Raw genomic sequence first — 7,989 nt, forward strand, 5'->3', positions numbered from 1 at the left:
CCCTCAAGTCTACGTTTCATTTCAGGGATGCTGCTCAGTGATGCAGTACTTTGAAAGCATTTTATAGGGAATGAAAAAAAGTCAATAATCAGGCAATTAAGGATTTCCTCTTTATAAACTGTGAACAAGATGGCGGACAAGAAAAGATAGCTCTTAGTATTTGACAGATGATTCATTTTAGGTTGAATGCTAATTAGCAGCATGTGTCAGGTATAAGACATCTGACAATCAGCACTTGGTATGGGAGATTTCGGAATGAAAAAATAGGCTAGATGGGACCAGAATTGTAGGTACATTTGTCCAAAAAGATGCAAAAAGGAACTCAAAGCTCAATGACAGGAAGCCATGACCTTAAAATATCCTGGTGAACTGAGTTAGCATCTCTGTGACCCAGAAACTCCATTTTATATGGCAGGGCTGCTATTTGAAATGAAATTAGCATACAAAACCTAGAACCCCAAGCGATGGAAAAAGTAATATGGTCATCTTTTGCCTCTTTTTCCAGCATTTGGAGAACGCCAGAGGATGCATTCAGCTGACGACAAGGGGTTCTGTAATGGTATGGGCAGCCATCTCCTGGGAGTCATTACGTCCTGAGATTCTTCTGCATTTCTGTATAATCGCCAAGGAATTTGAGTTCATCCTATAGGCCCAGGTGCACCTTAGGCATCCCTCATAGTGTTCCCATATCCTACACACTGCAAACCAGATTCAGGAATGCTTTCATTAGCACTAGGATGAAGTCAAATGCCTTGCGTTGCCTCTCCAAATAACCTGATGTAATTGACACTGAAGCTTTTTCGTCATTCTGAAGCCAGATCGCAAAGCAGATTTCTACCTCCTTTATCCCTCTAAGTAATGGAAATAATCTGATACCTCATTTTATACAGATTTATTTTATGGCAGTGTTCCTAGAAGGATCGACGCTGCTCTGAAGGCAGAGGCTAACCCAGCTTCTTATGAGGTCCTGCTTATTAATACATCGTTAGGGGATTCCATCGTTATCGCCACCCAGGAAATGCTTTTGCCCAAAGATACTTGAAAAGCTCCTGGTGGTCTGCTTATGCATATATATTTATTTTCTTTCGTTGGTATTAACGTATTTAATTCCAGGAGCAGATACTGACACAAGCACATTCCCATGTCATAATAGTACCACTGGTTTCTTTGTGTGTATACTGTTTGTGTGTGTCCCTGGATCTTATCTTTCAGATACAGCAGCTGGTGTGATGATACGGTGTAAAGCAGCAAGATGCAGAAGCTGTCCTCTTATTACTCTTTCTTTTTTGTTCTACTGTTTATGTATTATTTCTCTTTCCCTGTCTCTCTCTCTGACCTCCCTCCTTATTTTTATTTTTATTATGCATTTATTTATTTTTCTACTTCCTCTGTCTCTCACCCCTTTCTCTCCTTTCTCACTTTCTCTCTCTATCTCTTTCCCACTAACCCCCCCTGTCAGCTCCGGCTTTGTGGCGCAATGACATACAACCGATTAATAAAGAGTATACCTCAAGTAACAAGAGGAGCTTAAATCCGAAGCTCCACTTGGCAAAATAAAAGTGTTGGCACAATAAAGCACCCAGACTAACATCCTGCTTGCAAAACTGCCGGACACGACAGGGGGGAAAAAAAAAATAATAATACATCGTTAGGGGATTCCATCGTTATCGCCACCCAGGAAATGCTTTTGCCCAAAGATACTTGAAAAGCTTACATAGTAGGACATGACAATCTACACTGGTGCATATTACACTTCACTTGAGGTTACAACAATGAAGCTGCTCAGAGACAACCAAGAATCTGCAACTGCCACTGCTCAACCAGCTATTTACCCACAAAATATTATGATACATGTTATATTATAAGTCTACCCAAGGCAAAGTGCGACCCAACTCCTCGTTAAGACAAAGCTGATTAGTATAGAGTATCTGTTTCAGTTATTTTGTCCGTCCCTTGTATATCAAAAGTTCTTTCAAGGTCAGTGTGTATGAATATAACTCAAAATCCAAAAAAGGATGTTGCTGACCGGGTCTCATTTGTGTCTCCTGTAAACATCAAAAGAGCTCCTTACAGTTTCTAAAGAGACAGTGATGAGGCACTAAACACAGGCTGACCTCCCTGGGAAAATGTCCAGCATGGAATGCAAGGCGTTTTTCTGAGGCCCTTAGCGTGCAGAATTCTGGGTAAGCTGTGTGAGTTCCTCCTGGACAGGGCCCTACAGGATTCCGCTCAAGAGGAAGTAGGATTTCCTGTGAAAGCGAGGCAGTGATTGGGACTCAGTCGTTATTTCTAGTTTGCTGTTAGCCCCAAAATCATAGAAAGCAAACAGATTTTTTGAAAAATATGAAAATGGTTGTATTTATTCTTTGCATTACAAAGTCGAGCTCATATCAGGCATGTAAAATGAAGTTCTGTTTTCCACTTTATAATATTAAACAGTATTGTAGTTTAGCTGACGTTGGGCCTGATTTACTAACAGTTTGCACCAGTGCATATCCTCTTTTGGCAAAGCTGTTGATACAGTTAATTTTGTGACTGGCCATATTGCTTATGCATTTGTTGGAGTTTCCTTTCAAAATGCAACATTTTTGGGAGGAGGGTATTTAAAGGAACCACGCAATGTGATTTACTGAGGTTTGCCATAGACAATTTACTGCACATTGCAGCACTATTTAATGCAGATTACAAGCGTATCTTATTTTGGGCTTGACATGGCTGCAACAGTTGCCACTAGGAGGCGCTGCTGAGGGACACGAGAGTAAACCTATGCGGGTACGATCATATTAAGATTAAGATTATAACAAGCTGCATCCGGGTTGTTAGGAGATTACCCACACCCTCATCTGGTGTGCTTGTTACGCTGCGCTAATTTGATTACCCTTGCTAGATTGAGTCAGTCATTATGTAAATGAACTGACTGTATCTGTGTTCATAAATTCTTTGCATTTTTAGTAGATCACCCGCAGATCTGGCCTCTGCCATCGATGCTTTTGTTTTTTGATTGTGCCCTCAAGCCTTTTGCCCTGCTTAGTAAATCTGGCCCATTGGAAGCTATGGTTTAGTAGTTGAGAACTTAATGGCAGTTGAGTGTGGAGGTGTCCAGCATGTACAACCAAACTGGAACCACTTGTACAGCTCATGACAGGTCAGCAATGCTCACAGGAGAATGGAAGAGAGGCAGCTGACCCGCAGTCTAATGAGATCCCAGATATAAAAAGCCCTTGTGTCTATGTTCAGACTTCTATATAGATGGCTTGGGTCTCTGAAAGGCTGGCAAAGTTCATTTCTCTGGTTTCCCAGCCTTGGTCCTCTGAGGCTTTGAAGATCTTTGAAGGCCTGAAATCATTAGATGCTAAAATGAGCCTTTAGCCACTTTGGTTAAGTACTATTTGCAAGAAATGTTATCGGATCCTAATCAGTTACTGATTTAAACAGTCCTCACAAACACCACCTCTTACAAAAACCTACATTGACATGCATAACTAATTGATAAAAAATATAGCTAAGTTCCCAACAGTTTGTGTGGTAGCTTTTCAGAGCAGTTAGAACACCACAGAGGAAACAGTATTCACCAGCAGGGTCAAAGGTGAACCTCAAATGTGTCTTTAACACGCAGCGCTTTCAAATCCACATTCTTTGAGGAGAATGTAGCAGCTTTGCTGCCAGTGATCAACTGTTTGTTTTTTGAGAAGTAGGAAGAATGCAGGGGTGTCCCTTCCGGGTCAGGAATCCCTAAACCACTTATCCTCTCCACTTTCAAAGTATTCAGGCAGTCTTTAAGAGCTGACCTCTGCATGTCAAATATTTTACCCACCAATGCATTATGAGTGTTCTTGGGAAATTCTGCAGCATGTTCTGTTAAAGAACTGCATCAGTATCTTGACAAACTTAAATAGAAAGAAAGAGGATACGGCTAATTATTGTCTGTATCTAAGGCATGCAGTAAGCACTAATAGGGAAGGAATGGATGGGGCTGTAATATTTTCACCAGATGTATGAGTCATTTGCACTCTCCTTCCTGTGCTGTAATACTACGGGGAATTTGGAGTAAGAGGAGCAGGAGAAATCCATGAATAACTCTGTGCACCATATAAAAAAGCTTAATCGGGGGCCATTTTGATTTAGGTTTCACAATGACTTGACGTAGGCTTGTCAATCAAGGAACTCTATCTTTTGTATAACATGAAGCAATAATTAAACACAAAATGTACTGTTGCTGCATGAGTTAAATATATTTTGAGTTGTGTGACCATTTAAAAACTTTAAACATAGAATATCATGTCCCATAAGAAGAGAAAAAGCATGTATTGTTTAAACCAAATAGAAACGTAATGAACGCATTACCCAGCGACATGCTTTTATTCTTCAGAGGATTCAAAGGTTCAGGAAGTCACAGTTTCTCATCTCACAAATATGGATGTCTCACAGCATTTCCTTCGTGGGTCGTGGAATGGGACCTACGCGAGCAGCTGTGGGTATATGTGCAGTCCGGCCTTCCCTTTCAGCAAATTTCAACAACTGAAAGAACAGACAGTCATCTCTGGCAGCCATGATGGGTCAGAAGAGGCAGACTGCACTGTAAGTGAGACACAATGTTAGGCTATTAATTAGTTACGCATACATATTATTCAGAAGCAACATGTAAGATTACAGTTAAGGTACATTATTATTATTATTATTGGTGTTGCTGTTTTTGTTGTTGTTGACAGAATATAAGCAGTTACTGGTTGGGTCAGATGATCCCTGACGTATCGCTATACTATAAATTGGTGGAATTTACTACACCTACTTGACAATGCGCTTCTCTGATATCCAACAGCAGTTTAATGCACTGATTGCTGTACTGGCTTGTGAGATTTTTTTAAAAGCATCTAACATGTTGCCAATAAGTGTAACAGTAAATGCAAACATCCAAAGGCAAAGGGTGGAGTAAAACCAATTAAAGCCACATGTTTTTTTATATACTTTAATATCCATTTACACCCCTGGATATTTACGAAGAGTAGATTACATTTCATTATTGCTAAAATCAGCTCAAAAATTTAACAGGGCTGAAATTAATTTGTGCCTGGCACAATTAAACTGGGAAACCATGGGGGATTAGTTTTAACTGAGGCAATATGGCAAATCAACATGCCTTTGGAGTCATCACATACAGTAAGCCTTCATTAATGTGGGAATCCAGAACTGCCAAATCCCATCTAGGGGGAATGGTTGGTTTCCCAATGAGTGTTATGTCCGTAGGAATACGGCTGAGGTGTTAAATAACTGTTCAGCTAGTCCTGGATTCCAGTGACATGGCCAAAGGACTCCACTGCTTAGCCACTATAAATCACGGGCCAGTCAGAAAACAGGAGTCACCCTCTACACTAGTCATTATGGCTCATCGAGAACACTGTGCTATTTAAAGTCATAATGCCTCCTTCCTCTGTTCATGTCTGATCCCTGCAGCTTTTAGCACCTGCATGCAACACGTGGTAAAACAGTGTAGATTGTCATTATATGTTCAGTTATGTAAGAGTGTGGGGTTTGTGATGTCACTGTCTCCAGCAGGCCACTGGCAGTCCGTGTTATTAATAATTAGCATGTTGTGTATGGTTTCACTTACTGAACAGAGCGGTAAACTTGCACTGAATCGATAGTTTCCAAACTCCACTCCTCTGCAAACTTAACTGAATAATCACATTGCGGTGTCATCAATAACTAAGCACTAATATACAGTGAATTATACACAAACTGCACAGCAGTCAAGCATTGACATCTACTAGGCATAAATATTGGCAAGGATTGTTGAATAATTGGTGTAGACAGTGAATATGGTAACTCTTTACTTGACGGGGCACAAATATAGTATTATACTATTATGTATTAATTAACCACAAAGTCTTAGTTACATACTGATCTCATGTTTATTCATCATTAATGAATCGTGACGCATGTTTTATTGCAAGTAGTAACTATATTTCTTCATGATTTGTTCAGAATTTGTATTTCAGTAGTGAGTTATTACTAAGTGTTTGTAAAGTGTTACTATGAATATTGCTGGTGAGGTGGATGTTTTAGGAGTCAGGTCTTAAACACATAGCGTCCACCTTCAGAGACCTTAGTCTATGCCTAAGAGATCCATCTGCAAAATGTTCCTCTAAAAATCCCTCTTCATTCTGACATTTTGTTATTGGGCGAGACGGGGCGATGGATATTGCAGGGTGAGGCACGGGATTTCAGTGGGAAACATTGAAGACAGCGTTAAGAAGGACTCTTGTATCCCTCTTCAATGGCAGGACCAAAGAATGGGGTCACATGACCTTCACATGACCACATGGTCACATGACCTTCTTTCTTTTGGGCACCAGGCGGTACCACAGAGGGCAGGTGGGCCAGCAGCAGATAGCTCCAGTATTTTCTGCAGGAGGGCTGAGCATTGACTCAGTGTAACTGTGGTCACATCCCACTCACTAAAGCTCATGGTCATGACGTCACACACCACAGTCTGCCTGCCTACAGTCCTGCTGCTGAGACACTGTGCCTTAAGGAAACAGCACTGCGGATGTTATGGATGCTGTGGTTTTGAAACACTGTTTATTTGGTCGTGACTCCTTTGGCTTGCATTTCAATCTTTATTCCTTCTCACAGGGAAGAGTCCTTTGTGCGGAAACGTGGTTTGCAGTGCTTGTTAGACACATCTGGCATGAGAAAGGCCTCTGATATGCGGGCTCACTGAGAGGTCAGTCTCTGTTCCCTGAAGACAAACATGAGCCGTAAGGGGCAACAGGAGCAGATTAATGCATAGATGATTGTAAAGCTACAGCCTAGGGCCCCGGAAAGATCAGGGCCCTCAGCAACAACGGATGGGTTTAGCTCATTAAGTCTGGGTTCTGGCAAAAAAAGGGAAAAAAATGACAAGTTTCACTGCTGGCAACATCATTGTTTTTAATTTTCTCTCATTTCTCTCTCAGATCCAAAAGACAGCTCAAGTCTCAAAGATAGTTGGGGCATCCTAGCCATGTCAGCCTCATCAGAGAAGTTAATCAGCCCCTGACGGACAGCTACTTTGGCCTATGCCCCCCTCCCTGCCTGGGGTTACCTCAGGCGGACGGGAGTGCCACTCAGGAAGCGCTCTTGGGAGCCAAGGCGTCAACGGCAGCCATCAGCAGAGGGAGCCCAGCGTCCCTGGATGCTGCCCAGCCGAGGGCCCGCAGAGCGGCCGTGAGAAGGCAGCCTGTGCTTCTGTGGATGAAGGAGACAGAGCCAGGAGAAACTGGTTACTGAGAAGAACGGTGCGTGGAGAATTATTAAGAAGTGGAGGAAGTCCGACTCACGCGTTAGTCACCTTTGGCGATGACTGGATGCGAGCGACAGAGAAAGAGTGTGGCACGAAGGGGACCGGCAGCTCACTGCACGGCAACACGCATCTCTTCGTCACTGCCTCACTGTATGCAGTACATATGACACCCACCCATAAGGGGTCATTGTGGCTCTGTGCTGAGCCCTGAAAGAATGATGAGCTATTTTCTTGGGGAATGTCAAGCAAAAAAATTTTTTACTGATGCCCCTGATCTGCCCACGTTACGGGGGCATGCTTGCGCTTGCTTCATGCCTCACCAGTAAGGGGGTTCTGAGTCCAGACCTTCTGCTCTTGTGTGGATGGCTTCCCAGTGAGTGTTCTGGTTTCCAGCTCACACTGTATGTTAAAATATATTCGCATACAAGGTATCTATGTAACAGGACCATCGTTTAAGCATCCGCAGCAGCATATGCTATAATTTGGGAAGCAAATTTTCCTATGATAAATATACAGAAAAATAAACTGAATACGTGTCCAAATATGTGCACCATGGCAACCCAGTGCTGGGAGAGGAGGGGAAGCAGGATGTGTATGAGGTGAAGGTGTTAAGATCAGTTCCGAGGAAGGTCACTACTGTGGTACCTTTATATTTGATACAATATATGGCCAAAAGCATGGGGACTCCAGCCTGTCCAACATCTCTT

General features: G+C 42.3%; 1 long non-coding RNA gene across 1 annotated transcript; it reads left to right on the forward strand.

Moving 5' to 3' along the window:
- Window positions 1-247: 247 nt before the first annotated feature.
- On the forward strand, window positions 248-7,737 carry LOC111841761 (uncharacterized). Its single transcript, XR_002837751.2, has 4 exons — window positions 248-559; window positions 4,429-4,578; window positions 6,634-6,724; window positions 6,957-7,737. It is a non-coding gene; the product is annotated as an uncharacterized lncRNA (long non-coding RNA).
- Window positions 7,738-7,989: the final 252 nt, after the last annotated feature.

This window comes from Paramormyrops kingsleyae, chromosome 19 (genome assembly GCF_048594095.1).
Source record: "Paramormyrops kingsleyae isolate MSU_618 chromosome 19, PKINGS_0.4, whole genome shotgun sequence".
Lineage (NCBI taxonomy): Eukaryota > Metazoa > Chordata > Actinopteri > Osteoglossiformes > Mormyridae > Paramormyrops > Paramormyrops kingsleyae.